This window comes from Mustela lutreola, chromosome 5, assembly GCF_030435805.1.
Source record: "Mustela lutreola isolate mMusLut2 chromosome 5, mMusLut2.pri, whole genome shotgun sequence".
NCBI classification, from domain to species: Eukaryota; Metazoa; Chordata; class Mammalia; order Carnivora; family Mustelidae; genus Mustela; species Mustela lutreola.
This window is the reverse complement of record NC_081294.1, coordinates 18394071-18412937: the sequence shown is the minus strand read 5'-3', so window position 1 is coordinate 18412937 and position 18867 is coordinate 18394071.

Below are 18867 nucleotides of genomic sequence, written 5' to 3'. Positions count from 1 at the left end.
AGTCATTATGGAAACTAGAAAAGAGAGCTAAGAGTGACATTATACATCCATGCCTCCAGCAGACCTGCTAAAGGAAATAAGAGGAAATAAGACATTTTATATGGGTGGATAGGAGCATTCTAGTTGCTAAGGATACTGGCTAATCTATAAAGAAGAAAGGAGTTCACTAGAAGGAATTAATGGAATATTATTTAGACTTGTGAATATATTTATCTCCTTCATTCTTCTATTTACTAAATTTCCTTATAACCTCAGTGATGTAGAAAAAAATTGGGAGAATATTCTCAATTTATTGGAGCACTCAATTGTGTACCTACAAAAGTTATTAATGACTTTATCTTCTGCTAGCAGTGCTATAAAATGTACTGCCTATGCATTTATATTATGCATAAAAATTGTAAGAAGGAATGTCATTTGCCAAAATATGAACATTGCACGTAACATTAGACAGTCATATATAACATATAATATTTTAATTTCTACATCTATGCATTCTTTTTTAAAAGTTGCCCAAACTCAAACTGATAACAGAGGGGTATTAGCAGTAATTGTTAAGCCCAAATGGAACACTGAAATATGGCTAAGAGTAAAATGTATCTGGAACGTAAACTCTCCTTCAAAGGCAGAAGATTCAGACTAGAAAAAGGTAGGAGAGGGGATGTTTAAACTGATAGAGAGGAATTTGCTTATACTGAGTTGAGGTAGGTCTAGTATCGACAAGAGTGAATCAGGTTTTGTGGGACTTCATTTTCTGTAGCCCTCTTTAAAGACATAATTAAAGAATTGAAAGTATAAAATTCAGATACAAAAGTAAATATTTAGAGTGAGAAAAAGAAACGGTAATGAATTATGAATTTTAAAAGTTAGCAAATATCTAAATACCAAAATCTAAAATAACAATCTGATGTTTTTATTATGCAACTATTTAATATATATCTAACTATAAGTTCCCTATATTTTTGGCTGCCTGATTCTTATTTCTTCGAGGGAAAATACTTTGCAATATGATGTCCTATGAAGAAAATAAAGATACATTATTTTTGCTTTTACTTTAATTATTTGATTACTCAGAAATTTATTGTGGCTTCCCAACTAGTTATTAATAATGTTGTGCTAAAAGGTACTCGATACCTTGACATGCTTTAAACTTTCCACTCATAAATAGATATGTTTGCTGGTTGGAAGATTGCTACACTCTGTACCCTACAAACAGGAATTCTGATCAATCTATTTTTTGATGGCTCTCAATTTAAAAAAAAAAAAGAAAGAAAAGAAAAGAAAGAGAGAGACAGAGAAAAACTAACAGGAAAGACTTTTTTTTTTTTTTTTTAGTGGAGCTTGGGAGAATATAATAATATGCTTACAATTCTATATAAGTAGTGATTGGAAGCATTTTCCACAGACTTGTTACTGGTCAAGTACATTTAAAGCCACATTCTTTCTCTACTACCCAACTGCTTTCAAAGAGTTTACATTAAAACCAGTTTTGTGGTTTAGTATATGAAGTCAGGTGAGTTGGTACTATGCTCTCAGAAATATTCCTAGGATGGAGTAGTTAATCATATGAAAACGATTGTGAGGGGCGCCTGCGCCTAGGTGGTTCAGAGGTTAAGCCTCTGCCTTTGGCTCAGGTCATGATCTCAGGGTCCTGGGATCAAGGCCCGCATTGGGCTCTCTGCTCCACATGGAGCTTGCTTCCTCCTCTCTCTGCCTGCCTCTCAGTCTACTTGTGATCTCTGTCTGTCAAATAAATAAATTAAAAAAAAAAAATCTGAAAAAAATAAAAGGAAAAGATTGTGAGTTACATAATTATATCCAACAAAGCTCAAACAAAATTAAAAAATAGTGTACTAAATGCAATTTTTTCTTAATAGAATCCCCAAAAGGGGCATGACCACTCTGACATTAATCAAACTGAGGGAAAAATGCAGTAGAGGAGAAGCCATGTGAAAGACCTGTGGATACAAAACTATTGTAGATGCTGTGTGTTACATCGACAGAAATGTGTTGGGGCACCTGGGTGGCTCAGTGGGTTAAGCCTCTGCCTTCAGCTCGGGTCATGATCTCTGGGTCCTGGGATCAAGTCCTGCATCGGGCTCTCTGCTCAGCAGGGAGCCTGCCCCACCCCCATCACTCTGCCTGCCTCTCTGCCTACTTGTGATCTCTGTCAAATAAATCAAATCTTCAAAAAAAAAAAAAAAAGAAATGTGTTGCATTTTTAAAAAATTATGACTTTATCAGTACTTAACAAGGCCCATCCCAAGGCCATAGGGTCACAGTGAACAGCTACATGAACCATATCCGCAATAGTTCCATGAGAAATTCTAGTCTACTCTGCTTAACTCAGGCTTGTCATAATATCTATGGACATCACAATAATGCCAGCTAAGTCCATTCTTTCCTTTCTCTCTAATTTCATCTCTCCCTCTCTCCCACCCTCTCTCTTTTTTCTTCCACCAGATAAAAGTAGAAATGGGGTGACTAACAAAAACAATTTTAATGGAGTTTAAACTCTATCTTTTTATATTGTTTCCTAATCTACATTAATTCATTACATGAAAAAGGAAATGATTTATAGATTATTGGATTATCCAATCAAAAGAAGACATATACACTATCTGCACATTCTTCCATTTCTTTAAATAAAACTAAACTCCTGGAAATGTATAGTGTGAATGAATTTTCTAAAACCCAATTATAATTGGTGAAAAATGTTGGGTGATATATGTTAGAAAGCTCATACTGAGAGCATTACAGTATCAGATTTTGGAAATGATCCCACAGTAAAATTTGAAAACTTTTACCCAATGCCAGTATAAGAACAACTTTGAGTGAAGGTATTTCTGCAAATACATATAATTATGTTAAAACGCCTGCTTAAGGTCTTTCTATGAACCATTGCTCAAAAAAGATAAACTTGGATGACTCATTTCTTATTATTTTAAGAACCAGAGAATGAGAATGCATCTCTCTCTAAATTTTCACAAGAAAAAAACAAAAAACAAAAAACAGTTAAATCAGTACTTTTCAAAGACCCAGCCTGCCAAGGCCATGATTAGTACAGTAATAGATGTACTTTCTATCCTACAAAATAATAAAATAAGGACCACTCTCTGACTAGTGTAGTAATTCATCTCCAACCTCTTTTGTTTCAGGTGTATTGAGGAGACTCAGTTCTACTTAAAATTTAAGTTATATGTTCAGTATGTACATGTGCATGACCACTAATACCCATACTATTTGCCATACCTGTTGTATAAGCATGAGCTACAGTAAGCAGAGCCAAGGGGCGCCTGGATGGCTCAGTGGGTTAAAGCCTCTGCCTTCTGCCTGGGTCAGGATTCCAGAACCTGGGATGGAGCCCGGAATCAGGCTCTCTGCTCAGCAGGGAGCTTGTTTCCTCCTCTCTCTGTCTCTGCCTGCTCCTCTGCCTACTTGTGATCTCTGTCTGTCAGATAAATAAATAAAATCTTAAAAAAAAAAATAAGCAGAGTCAATGTGTACACATCTATATTGATTAAAAGAGCCTTATACAGAAATGGTTTCATTGATTCATTTCCAAGTCAAAAACAACACACACACACGATATGCTTTTTTTCACCTGAAAAATATATAAAATGCAACATAAACCACTGTAATAGTCATCATTGCTTGATTTTTATCTCTCTATTCAGTAAAAGTCTGATAACATAAACAACTTTCCCAAAGCCACATATCAAGTAAAGAGCAGAGTGGAGATCCAAAATCAGACTTAAGTTTCTTAACTTATATTCCACAACATAATGATCAACTTTCAATTTTTTTTTTTTCCCGGAATCAGTATACTCCAATCCACGAACCATCCTTCGACCTGTCTTTTGTATGAGTTTCGATATATCCTTCCCTCCAGAAGGACAAACGTCCCAGGAACAGTGATTGGCGTCAGGCTTACATTGTGACTTGTTCTGGCCAATTAAATGTAGGCAAAGTCACATGTGCCAATTCCTAGCAGAAGTTTTAAGCATCAGCGTTAGATTCTCTGGATACCGGGGTGCCTGGGGGGCTCAGTCCGTTAAGTGTCTGCCTTCTGCTTAGGTCCTAATCTCGAGGTCCCAGGATCTGAGCCTCACATCGGGCTCCCAGATCAGTGGGGAGTTTGCTTCCCTCTCTCCCCCTGCTTATGTGCTCTCTCTCCCTCCGTGTCAAATAAATAAATAAAATCTTAAAAAAAAAAAAAAATCCTCTGCGTATCTCTCTCTTTGCCAGGTGACTGACTGTATTCCAAAAAGGACCCCTCTTCAGCCTGTATTCTAACGTGAAGCTGGCATGGAGCAGAGCCACAGCTGGCCCGCCATGAATAGGTACCAATGAACCTCTATTCTTTTTTTAAAAGATTTTATTTATTTATTTATTTGACAGACAGAGATCACAAGCAGGCAGAGAGGCAGGCAGAGAAGGGGAGAAGGGCAAGCAGGCTCACCGCCGAGTAGAGAGCCCGATGCTGGGCTCGATCCCAGGACTCTGGGATCATGACTTGAGCTGAAGGCAGAAGCTTTAACCCACTGAGCCACCCAGGTGCCCCTGAACCTCTATTATTTTAAGCTGATTTTTCGGCATCCTCTCTTACTGTACCATAATGTGGCATCAACTTATGATATGGAATTTACAAATGTTTAAGAAAGATGATTATCTATCTAGGAATAACTTTGGAGAGAAGAATGACTAAAGTTGATGAGGTATTTCTTTAGTATTATGGAATTTCAAGTTCATACTTCTCTTTGATTTAACTGTGCAACTATCTTATAAACTGTCTATACATGTGTGCATGTTCACCGTAATAAATCCTGCATGCTTTTCAAAGAATGAAACTGAAATAATCACTTTTTCATAGCCTAAGATGCCCTTGCCATATGGTAAGTGCAAATGTTTCCAAAGCAGCAAACGCTCTGTCAGAGAGTCTCACTGATGTTTTGATCGGATTGCTCTATTATCTGAATACGTCTGCCAAAAGAAAACACCTGCACAGTGAAGAGTATACAGGAGCTGCCAGGCGGCAACAGTGGAAGGAAAGTCAAGTGTATGCTGACAAGTTACCTGTCATCCTCACATCTAGCGAGTAGCTTATGATAGATGCCTTTGTGTACACGATGTCTCACAATAACTTCTATACATGAGTAAGAGCCTTATGTCCTTGGGAATCCAACAGAAAATTGGACTCCAGATAAAGAACAATGAACATCCAGGGTTTTTGCAACAAAGTCTCTTGTGAGGAGATACTAAAACGTAACTGGCAAAAAAAGAGCAATGAATGTTCTTTCTTTCACAGTTTCTCTTTTGCCTTCCAAGATTCTTCAAACAGATTATAGGATTTTTATGTAATTTATTCAAAAGAGTATCATTTTATGTTTTTCTAAATGCAACAGAAATAGGCACTAGAATTTGGAGGAAAGCATTTCACAAGATATGCTAGGTCAGTATTAGTAAGCTTTCTCCAGTGGTAAAGGCTTTTCTGGACAGAACTATAGGAAAAATTATACTCAGACAAGTCATGAGTAAAATGATTGTCATTATGAAGTCGGCTTACTTATGTTCTTACTCTAGTTCTTCCTCATCAAGAATGACAGTAGAAATAATCCCCCCTGGGGATCTGAAGCACCTCCCTACACACACACAGTTAATTTTATTAATAAAATTGCTACATGTGGTTAATTTTTCACTTAAATTGCTGTTCCCTGTCTCTACTCAGCAGGAGCAGAAGAATAAAGGTTTACTTCTATTTTTCATGAAAAATGTAAGTTCCTTTATTATTTAATATATAAATACAATAAGAAATTCAAATTCTACCATAACATCAGCTATGAACTTGTTCAAAGTCAGAAAGCTTGTTGATTGAAAAACAGCAAAGTAGCAGATTTATACACTACCTTTGTGTCTTCTTCTCAGAATTAAACTTAAAAAAAAACACCTTTTAGATGAAACCCCTGATTTTAAGCGTATGTAGAACCTACATATTATAAAAATAATTCCACAAATATTCTGATAGTTTTTCTATAATACTATAAAATAGCAAGAGAAAGATATTCTCTCTGATTTTCTAATTCAATTATATCATAAAAACTCATTGTGTACTTCAAAAATAAATTAACTCAAGATGTTACTCAACACCCCATCTGCTATATTGCCTTAAATGCATTCCATGGAACCTGGATAAGTTTAAGTCATTTTCCATCAAAAGCCAAGGGCTGTTTTTTAATGTTCGACTTTGTTTCAGAAACGACCTCATAAACTCTTTGATGATTTTTTTCTCTTTCTTTCTCTCTTACTCCTCCTGTATGAAGGAAAAATATATCTCAAAATGTTCTTACCTGCTGTCTTTTATGTAAATGTCTTTTGACTGCAGTTTGGAACTTTTAAAGAAAATGAAACTCACACCACATTTTCACAATGCAGGAAGATACTTTCAGAAAAAATAGGAAAAATGCCCCAAATTGATTTCCTCTATTATTGTCTTGGGCTTTTTATTAGTAGTAGGTATTCATCACTGTATATGAAAGGCATATTGTTCAAAAAAAGTTTTAAATGTATTGTTCAAAATGCTGTCCTTTAAATAAAGATCATGTGCTTATTCAAAAAGTTATGGGAACTTCCCCATCTGAGATGATTAGTTAACTGTAGTCAGTCCTATATCTAGCAGAATTTGGAACGCTCTATTATTGTATATAAAATAGTATAAATCTATCCCCCAGATGACTCAGATTAAATCATGATCTGAATGTCCTTTTCACTGTAAACTAGAACACATCTTCCTGTGCTAGTGGAAGCACAGTGCACGGCATATAGTATGGGCATGATATAGATTAAAATGAAAAGGTGAGAAGGAAGGAAAGGTCGCAAGAAGAAAAGCTAATGTATACGAAAATCAATTGAATATTTATATACTATCAACAGTTGGAAAATAAACCCCAAAAATTCAATTTATAAAAATAGTAAAACATAAAATACTTAGAAGTATGTGTGACAAGAGACAATGCAAAATATTGTCCCTTTAAGCTCCATTAACTGTGATATATTAAAGAAGACCTAAGAAAATGGAAAGATGTAATCTAAACTGTTGAACTGGAATATTCAATTTTGTTAAGATACCAATTATTTTTTAATCAAGATTTTATTTATTTATTTGTTGGAGAGAGAGAGAATGATCACAAGTCTGCAGAACAGTGGGCAGAGGAAGCAGCAGGCTCCCCGCTGAACAAGGAACATGATGTGGGATTCAGTCTCAGGATCCTAAGATCATGACCTGAGCCAAAGGCAGATGCTTAGTCACCAGAGCCACCCAGGCGCCCCTACGATATCAGTTCTTAATAAATTGCTTACACAGAAGTAAACTCCAAATCAAATTCCTGGAGTCTTCCTTATTCTTTTTTTTTTTTCTTTTTTTTTTCTGAAATTGACTAAGTGGCTGAAATACATTTAAAAATTGAGAATAAATTTTGAGAATTTACAGTAATTGTTTTCAATACTAATTATGGAGCTGTAGGAATCAAGCCAGCGTCACTGGTGAAAGAATGGAGATACAGATCAATGGAAGAAAACAGAAGTCAGAAATAGACCCTCAACTCTATGGTAGCTTGAATTTTGGCAGCAGGACCAAGAAAGTATGCTGATGAAAGAAACTGCGTTTCAGTGGAAAGTACTGGAAAAACTTCACATACTTATTGAAGAAAATCAACAAGCTAAAAATTAGCTTGAAAACCTTATTGGTCATATACTAAGATCCTTACCTCACACCATACCTGAGCATTAACTCAGACTGGACTATAGACTTAAATATAAGTTTTAAATATATAAAACTAATGGAAGGGGAAGAAATAGGAGAAAATCTTAGCCAACTTAGTGTGGAAGATGTCTTGGCTTAGGTCTATATCAGGCTATGGTTATCTCAGCCAGAAATAGACTGTGTTCTTAAGTTGTTTAAAGGTGACCCAGACATTCAGAACTTGTCATGTAATCTACAGTCCATATAACTTATAGTCCTTATGGTCTCCTTACATCCAGCTGCCCAGGGAAGATCACATTCAAATCTGTCAAAAATATTCACATCATTCAAATAGAAAAAATGAAAATTTAAATGCCAAGGCATAAAAAGCTTATCACCACTGGCCATTTACTTTTGATTTTCATCTCTGATAATTCCTCCTTTCCCTTAATAAAACCTTTCAAGAAGGAAATATCAGGAGCTCCTGAACACTTTCTCTCCTAATCAAGTCTTTCTTTGATACTCCTTCTCCATTTCATCCCCAATATGCTGAGTACTTCCTCAAAGTAAGTCAGGTGTATTCATCTGAAGTGTCTTCCTTAAAGTCCTTACAGATATGTGTGTTCTTTCCCATAGGCTCAGATTTTCTTGTATGAATGTGTGTCATTTAGTGATTGCTACCATTTATTTTCTTTCTTTCTTTCTTTCTTTCTTTCTTTCTTTCTTTCTTTCTTTCTTTCTTTCTTTTTAGATTTACTACAAAGTTAGTTCCACACACTCTCTCTCTTTTGATAGAGAGCACGAGCAGTGATGGCTGGGTGAGGGGGGAGTGGTGGTGCGGAGAAGGGACAGAGGGAGGCAGAGAATCTTAAGATCCATGCTCAGCACGGAGCCTGTTGCAGGACTTGAACTCATGACCCTGAGATCATGACCTGAGTAAAACCCGAAAATCAGTCACTTAACCAACTTGCCACCCAGACACTCCTCCACGTTCTTCTGATGGTGAAGGACTAAAACTCATCCCCGAATAACATCACCTATCATATTGAATTAGGAAGTACTTATAAAAAAATTTTACTAGTACATTATATTGATCGCATCAGCTATTTCATGTATATTTTAAAAATTTAAATGAAAAATTCAGAAAATAAACAGAATATGTTAAAATTTAAACCACTGGTAACTGCAACTCACACAAGTTAATAGAAAGTTCTGAATGCCATTCTCTCGATCTCTTTAGTAGCGGCTAAAGGAGTCCTTGGCACTTTTTTAAAGCAAAAAAGAAAAAAGCGAAAAAAATCTACTAGTTTCTACCCTATTTGAAGGAATTAGAAAATTCTGGAAATGAAGGATTTCTTTCTAGGAAAAAAAATACTCCTTGCAGCACTGAGAAGAAAGATCCTATTTCCTTTATTTTTCCTTTTTTTTTTTTTTTCCTTTTTTGGGCGCCTGGGTGGCTCAGTGGGTTAAGCCGCTGCCTTCGGCTCAGGTCATGATCTCAGGGTCCTGGGATCGAGTCCCACATCGGGCTCTCTGCTCAGGAAGGAGCCTGCTTCCCTCTCTCTCTCTCTCTCTCTGCTCCAGCCTCTCTACCTACCTGTGATCTCTCTCTGTCAAATAAATAAATAAAAAATCTTTAAAAAAAAAATAATAAAAAAAAATAATTTTTTTTTTCTATTTCCCTTAAATAATAATAATGATGATGATGATGAAATTTGCTTGGAACTATCAATATTCCATACCAATTGACTAGCAGAAAAACCTAGGGAAAAAATAGTAATGAAAAAAAAAGTGCATAGAAAGGATAAAGAGGGAAAGTAGAAATGTGGGTGGAAAATGAGAAGAGCAGAACTTAAAAAGCAAGAGACGGGCATATAGATGAGCAACTGACTCCCGAACCAGAATCGTTCCAGTGTGACTGTGGATACCGTTGGGAATCTACAATTTGTTTACTGCCTCTTCTTCTCTAACAGTCTCTAGGACAATCTCTCATGTCTACAACCGTAATACCATCTTGCTCAGTGTCTCCTTATTTATTTGTTTGTTTGTTTACTTATTTAGAAGAGAGTGAGCGAGAGACAGAGCATGAGCAGGGGTTGGGGGGAGCACAGGGAGAGGGAGAAGCAGACTCCCCACTGAGCAGGAAGCCCAAAGCAGGGTTAGATCCCCAGAGTCCAAGGTCAGGACCTGAGCCAAAAGCAATTAACCAACTGAGCCATCCAGAAGACCCTTTATCAGTGTCTCCTATTCAACTCTTCCCCACTAAAACCTATTTTCCATACAGCAGCCAGAGCAATCCTTTAATGCTTGTTAGAATATTTTTTATTCAGATATAATTGTCAGGGGTGCCTGGGTGGCTCAGACATTAAGCGTCTGCCTTCTGCTCGGGTCATGATCCCAGGGTCTTGGGATCAAGCCTCATATAGGGCTTCCTGCTCAGCGGGGAGCCTGCTTCTTCCTCTCCCACTACCCCAGCTTGTGTTCCCTCTCTGGCTGTCTCTCTTTCTCTCTCTCAGTGTGTCAAATAAATAAAATCTTAAAAAAAAAAAAGATATAATTGTCATGTAACATTGTGTAAGTTTAAAATTTGATGTGATACATTTATATATTGCAAATAATACTACCACTGTTGCTTTAGCAAATGTCACAGACTTCTATTTTTGTGACGAGAACATTTAAGATCTAGTCATTTGACGACTTTGAAGTTAATAATACAGTATTGTTGACTTGAATCATTATGCTGTAGATTAGATTGCCCAGATCTATTTACCTATCACTTGCAAGTTTGTACCCTTAAATGACATCTCCCCAATTACCCCACCCACCAGACCCGGGTAATCATCATTCTACTCTCAGTTTCTACGAGTTCAGCTTTTTAAGACTCCATGAGTGATACCCTATAGTATTTGTCTTTGTCTGTCTGACTTTTTCTATTTCAAGACGTCCAGTGGCTTCTCTCCACATGTATTAAAAAAAGAAATGCCCTGCAAGTCTCAAGTGATGAGACCTCAAATGAAGTTCTGGTCCCTCTCAAATGCCACTAGCAACTTTCCTTGCTCTCCTTTTTCTGCTATAGGCATAAAGCTCTTTGTGCCAGGCAGGGTTTTGCCTCAGGACCTCAGTGTTTGGGATCCCCTCTGCCTAAACTGCTTTTTTTCACACAGAAGTTCATACAGTTCTCTTCTGTAAGTCCCTGACTTTCTGGGGTTAAAATCCTCCCCCACCAGCTTGTCATTCTATATCTTTTATTCGGCTTCTCTTTATTTTATATCCTTATTATTACCTGAAATTACAATGTTTACTAGTTTATTATTATCATTTATGTATCAATCCCTTATGCTATGATCTTCATGAGGTCAGCAACTTTATATGCTTTGTTAAGCATATAAATGCATTAATGCATTTCTGCATTCTCAGTGTCAAAAAGTATTGGGACATAGGAGGGAGCCAAAAAAAAAAAATTGAAGAATGAATAAATAAAAGCATTTTATGAAGTAGATATTATAATAATTTTGGAATTGAATAGACTAAAATTCACAAAATTTAGCAATTTTTCCAAGATTATATAATCAACATTTGATCTCAAATATGTATAATTTCCAAGATAAAGTATGATCTTAACCACTATTCTTCTTGGCCTTCTCTTTGAACGTTGAGCTATATTCACTCATGGCATAAAGAGAGAAATTGTAGTGTTCTAAGATTGACACATACTTCAGCATAAATTCTAAGCAGAAACATTTTAAGTGGAATTAAAAAAGAAAAAGAAGGACTTGCTGTAAAAACAGGCTGGGTTTGTGGTCAGACAAGACACATTCACTTTGCTTCTTTTCATCTGTGATCTGTGACAAGTAATTTTTTTTTTTTACTTTTGAGTTCCCCAGTTTCTAAAAATAAATTCAAACCTATTTTACATGTGTTTGAGCAGAGTCAAGGTACTGTTTATAAAATACACATTTCCTAGCACACACTCAGTGACAAAAAAGTGGAGTGATTTGATTTATACAAAATGAAATTCAAATACAAATCAGTGCCATTGTTTGCTCCTGTATTTAATAATAAATTCTAACATATTTGAGGTGTGGCATCTGAGTCCTGGTTGCATATCTTTTTCATCTTCGTACCTCGCAATCTAACACAGTGTGTGGTAAACTCAGTAAGTGTTTAGGAAGAAATATGTGACTTGATTTCACTAATCAGGCTTAGTGATGAGAAATGATAGCTCTAAGGAACAAAGTGTTTATGATGAGGGGCATAGTCTTTGATGGAATACCCCAAATATTTTGTGCCCACAGATCATATAAGTGAAGCTCCAGATCAGTATTGAGAAAAGTAAGAGTAAAGTAAGGGGACAAATTTTCATGATTTCTTACCTCCGAGGACCATACGCTATTTTATACCAGGTTCCCCAGAAAATGGACCCTGAGATTATGGATCAGCTGTAATACTAAATAAATGAAGAAAAATCTAAGTACAGTAGAAAGAAGGGAAAAGGACACAGGATAGACTGGATTGGAATGAGAAGAATACAAGGAGATATGTTACTGCATAGACACTGGTTTGTATGGAGGCGTGAAGAGACAGGGACAAAGTTTTGGCCCTTTCATCTGTTTTGCCATGAGGATATCTGAGGATATCGCACCACAGGCTGTTTGGAGAAACCAAGTCTTACACAGAAAAAGGAGGAAAGAAGAGATTGTTCGTTGGCTTCCCCCCCCCCCCCATCTCCATGCCCCATCATTCAGTGTTTCATGAAGGAGTTAATGGTCTACTTTTCTGGGATTGCACTGCCTGGCCCATCTGGCAGGAGCCAGGAAGCCAAACCCCATGATCTGCAGCATTTCCTTTCAACTGAGTCAGCCAGTGAAATAAGGAATTAGGCTCCTCATGAGGGTTATGAAAATAGGCAAAATGAAAAGAATCTGAGGAACCCTGTAAAAGGTGTCCAGTGTATTTGCCAAGCGAAGACTCTAGCAGAGAAAGAACAGCTCCACGTTCTAATATTTAAAAGCCAATTTGCAGGGGCGCCTGGGTGGCTCAATTGGTTAAGCAGCTGCCTTCAGCTCAGGTCATGATGCTAGGGTCCTGGGGTCAAGACCCGCATTGGGCTTTCCGCTCAGTGGAGAGTCTCCTTCTCCCTCTCCCTCTGCCTGCTGCTCTGCCTATTTACTTGTGCGCTCTCTCTCTCTGTCAAATAAATAAATAAAATCTCTAGAAAAATAAAAGCCAATGTGTCTGAAATATATAATTTAATGGAAACATTGTTTTCATAAAACTGGAGAGTGAACAATCATTTCCACGCCTCTAGTCAGCATATTCCTTCATTTCTCAACCTCCAACTTTCAAAAGAAAAAACGACAACATGTATCCAAATGAATGAGTCCCCAGCATATAATTTTGTCTTCTCATATGTAAATTCTCTCAGTACAGTCATGGCATTGGAAATGTTGACTGTTTGAGGTGTATTTCTATTTTACCTGTCTCTATGCATTATTTCATACAAGTACTTCTCTATTTGTAAGTACAGGAAATAATTTATAACTGTTTTTTTTCTCTTTCATTATAGTATAATGATGTAAATTCATGCTTTCAATATTGTTTAGCAGGAATTTAATTAGTTTATTATTTATTAGGGAATTTCCTTTTTTAAAAACTATGATGCCATTTAATCACGGTTGAAATTCTTTGTTGAAGAGACAAATAGAATGAAGTTCATTATGAAAAAGGAAGATTAAAGCATTTTATATAGAATTAAGTTCTAGTCACAGATGTATTAGTGTTCTCGGAGGAACAGAACCAAGAGGATACACGTACATATTTCCATATGGAGATTTGTTATGTGATTATGGAGGCTAAGAAATTCTATGATCTGATTTCTGCAAGCTGGAGACCCAGAAAAGGATTTGGTGCAAGTCAGTTCGAGTTAAGCATAAGAACTAGGAGAGCTGATGTTGTAAATCCCAACCAAGGGCAGGAGAAGGTGAAGGGAGCTACTCCAGCTTACAGTGGGGCATGAAAAAGGGGGGGATTCCTCATTCAACTGTCTTTTGCTCTGTTCAGGTTCTTGATAGATTGGATGATACCCACCCACACCCTCTACATGGGGAAAAGCGATAGGCTTCCCCAGTACACTGATTCAAATGCTAATCTCACCCAAAAACTCCATCACAGACACATCCAGACTTAATGTTTAACCTGGGCAAGTTGACACACAAAGTTAACAACTGCACATATTAAAGGAATGTACACTTATTTTATCACCACCAACACACACACTATCATTGATATATACTATCCTCAGGTGTACAGACTATTTTGATGATTAATTTATTACCAAATACTGGAATTACTCAGATTTTAATTGTGTATGGGCCAAATCCTTTATGTTAAAAATGAGTTTTGAGATCTCTTCTTAAGACAGGTTAGAAGAATTAGAAATACAATACTTTTTTTTTTCTTTTTCTCCTTTTTTCTAGCAGGAGTGTTAGATGCTCTTGTGTATATCAAGTGAACTACAGGAAATAATTTACCATTGTATACCTCAGTCCCCCAATTGATAAAACAGAATATATTGCTTGCTACCAACTTAAATTCCATATATAACTGGAAGGTCTGTCCATAAAATAAACCCAGGCCAAACTTTCATGTATAATAATGCCTCTGAAATGTCCACGGGCCCTAATTCTTTGAATCCGAATCATAGATAAAATGCACAGATGACTTTGATTTCCTTTAACTGTAGTTAATGAGTCATAATTTGCATTTTTCACCTAGTGAGTTAAAAAGAAAGTTTGGCTTTCTGCTCTCATTACATTTAAGTAGTTAAATTGAAATGCAGGTTGGCGTCTTGCAAACAAGCACAGATCAAGGCTCCATTGGACAAGACCAAATGCAAAATCGATTATTATCTTTCCAAGACAAAATAAATCAGAACCCTATGATGTTGGGTTTTGTTTTATCAGGATGTGTCTTCTAAGATCTCTGATTAAATGGGGAATTAGGGACTATTCTGCTGTACTGGTCATGCAAGAGTGAACGAACATGTGATGAGAGTGAAAACAAAGGAACTTATATTTCATATCTAGTTTCCTTAGGTTATTGAATTAAAACACTCTGCGGTACACACTTTACTATTTTATGAATAAAACTATTCCAGCTTCTGATTTTTTTAAAATATGTCACAATCAAGTGTAATTATGCATTAAAAATGTTCAGGAATATAGTATATTTTATATAAGGATATCATTAGAGACGTGATTCAAAGTAATTTGTCAAAGGTATAAAATTTAAACTTATACTCCTAGGTAACTTTGGTAAATGCAAATGAATAGAATTCTTCCTAGAGGCATATTCAATATCTTATCTCTAGTCTCTCCATATGGACTAAATGCCTTGGTCTAAATTAATTTTATTGAATGCAATTTGAACATGTGTCTTTCTAGCTCAGCAATGTTCAATCTTCCTTTCCTATATTTTTCATTAAATTTTAGACATTAGTAGTTTGTAGCAAGGCTATGCATGTATTATCATAGAGTTCTTTACTTCACAGTTTTGAGTCTTTGCTTTTCATCTACAATTTATAAATTTGATGCTATTGAAACAAAGTTTACTTCCTTAATAATTGATTTTATATACTTTCCTTTTAGTGTTTCCATTCTTACACCTAAAGCATAGAAATATATGTCTTGGTAAAGTGACCCTCAGGTAAACTATAAAAGATAAAAAAGCAAAATGACTCTAATATAATTTTAAAAATGAACACCTATCAAAAGTTTTATTCAATTCATTTATTAATGAGAGAACAAGATGTTAAGACAAATACAAAGAGCCTTTAAAAACCCCTTTTTTTCCCATTAAGGAAGACGTTCTGTATGAAAAGATAGACAGTATTTATCATCATTCTGACTAAAAAGGCCAAAGCACAGATTAGTGAAAATTATCTGTGCAAATTCATATGTTAAGTATTAGATATATGGAATAATTTTTCAAACCATTTTTTGTTTATATGTGCCTTATTTTTTTTTTCCATTTTCTTCTCCTGACATATGTATTGACTCTGAGGGAAGAGAGTAATCTAATTCAAAAATACTATTACCCGATCTAGCAGTGATTATTGTCTATGATATGTCAGGCACTTTACTACATAATCAAGAAGGAACAATAAGCAAGAAAACAAAACAAAACAAAACAAAAAAAAACTTAAGCTTGCTTTTACACCACGATATCAAAATAAATAGCAAGCCATTCAATTGAAACCCCTTTTAATATCTAGCTAGTTAGCTAGCTATAAATGCAGGACAGTGAGACCAGCACTTAGTGAAATTTTTAAAATTAAATTCTAGGAGCGACTGGGTGGCTCAGTCATTAAGCCTCTGCCTTTGGCTCAGGTCATCTTCCCAGGGTCCTGGGATCAAGCCCCCATGAAGTTCCCTGCTCAATGGAAAGCCTGCTTCTCAGTCTCCCACTCTCCCTGCTTGTGTTCTCTCTCTGTCAAATAAATAGTAAAAATCTTTAAAAAATTTTTTTAAAAATTTAAATTCTATTCTTTCCTACTAAACAAACCAAGATCAAAATATCTCAACCAAAGAAATTGTTTTCATGGTGATAACTTTTAAAATGCCTTTGGGCATTCAGAGCTCTTAACAAATATATGTTTATTTGAAACTAGCAAAAAAAAAAATGTCATTTGGAATGGGTTATATAAGCAAACCAAGACTGAAATCAATGTGGTAACTGTCATATTGCAAACACTTGAAAAATAACTCACAATATTTCAATGGTAAATGTGTTTTTCTTTCTTTCTTGATTCAGTGAAAAAGTTTGTTAGCTTGTTTTTCACAGTTTATTCTACCTTTTTAACCAGACACTTTTTAACCATTCCTCTTCAGATACAAATAGAAATGTTCAGAAGCCCAAGGTGTAAGATTCTGTGCTCTGTATGTTTGACAACTTTCACACCCACATACACATACAAACAAAAGAAAAGTCAAATTTTAAGGTCAAACTAAACTAGTGTGGATACACTGATTGGAAAGGATTTCCTCTTGTGGCAGAATCTGTACACTCTCTATCAAAATCCATAAGTAGGCTTTGAATTTAGAGCCAATTTTCTGACATTCAGACAAAAATGTATCTAATGCATCATATCTCTTGACTGACTTCCAGTTTAGTCATTAATGTAATCTAAAGAATATGGATAAATTGGTGTTCATGATACAAGAATTTCATCTGGAATTTTGAGTTCCTGGTGAAATATATAGGATCAGACCCGTGGATTAAAAAAAAATAAATAAACTATTACATGTCCTTGAACTTCAGAACCATGAGAAATATTGTTTTTATTGCAGCATTACCGAAGCGAGGCTATCAACATAGATTTAAACAAACACATATTTTTGGAGCTTATAATCACTCACTTCTGGTGGTTGATATAGATAAAGTAGGCCAAGAGATATAGTAGAATGTGATAATAAAATGGCATAAAGGGAAAGCTATGGGCCATTCTGTTTGAACACTCTAAATAAACAACAAAAAAATCTTATTTTTTAAGAAAATTAATTTTGAACTTTTAAGCTTATTGAGCTCTTTCTACCAAAACTTAATATGAATATAGATAATGGATCCATGGAAACCTTAAATTTTGTTTCACATAATCACTTTTTGTTTGTATTCTGATTTCATTGAAACTTTTGTAGACTCGTATGAAAGTTTCATATAGTTTCATTCTGTATTCCAATCTCTGAAGGATAAGATAATAAAAACATAAGTAGAGTATGCAAGATCTTTTGGAGAAAGTAACTTGAACATTAGTTACAGTTTGAAATACTGGGTCCATGTTTCCCAAGGAATTCCTACTTATAAACTTCAACCAAAGAAAATATACTCCTCATTTAAATGTAACAATTATATTTGCAAAGAAGGTAGAAAAAGTACATAGAAGCCAGATTTTACTACTGAAAATTGTATTATGTGAAAAATATTCTTATTTATTTTAATTAAAATACATTTTCTTCTTTAAAATCATTAGACATGTTTATAAGGGTATTGTTGAGTTGTTAAGTAACATTAGGGAATTTTTAGGGAAGGGGAGTGTCTTATTTTATCACAGCATTTTCAAAGTAGAATGGATAGCGGCAACAATGAAATTACTACAACTACTTAAAATATGATATATAAAACACAAAAATAGCCTCTAACTCTCAATAGATTTTATGCTTAATTAATTCTTGAAATTTACTAATAAAATTGTTCTTTGTGAAACTGCTACTAATATGGGAAAATAAACTAATTAGATTGTGTTTACTAGACCAGTAAGACTTGAGGAAATAATAGTTATGATCCTAAATTGAAGATATATGTTATAGGTGGACTATTAATTACATTCTGGCTAGAGGGAAAAAAAAATCCACACTTTTCATCATGGAAGTACATACCCTCTGGCTGAACAGAGGTTCTGATTTTTTTCTCTAATTGTATTGCATAAAAAGTGATCTGAAAAATTCAATGGCCATGAGTTATCTCCATTGGTTTGCATCTTGGCTTAGAAACAATTTTAACTGCTTTATCATTCTGAGGAACTGTGTGAGCTCTCCTAATATTCATAAAAGAGAGCCAACTCCCTTGGAAATCCCCCAAACCTCTTAATTATCTGACCCAATTTATAAAAATAGCATGCTGGGATAGTATCAAAGACATTGAAGACATTTAACTTTAGAAAGAATCTTGAGAGAATCATAGATACATTAATGAGTCATGTAACTTTATTAAATGAACATAGAAAATACATTGTGTGAAAAATAAATATATGGTATACACATTTGAGATTCCCTAGGAAAAGTAAAATTATTGTTATTTCCTCAAATTCAAGTCTTTATGAATGTTATGTGTAAAAAAATATCCAAAATGCTGATAGGAAGAAAGAAATTATCTTAATTTTCTAGACAAAATCCATTCTCTTCATCTTCCTTATAAAGAAAAGTCTAATGTACTTGTGTTGGCTACAGCTTTATCCATTATTATCCATAGCTTTCCCTTTATGCCATTTTATTATCACATCTTCAGATTCCCTTAAAGGAGAGGAGATACTGAAATGGGATTCAAGTCTTCAAAACAGGTTGAAAGTGTTAATCTAT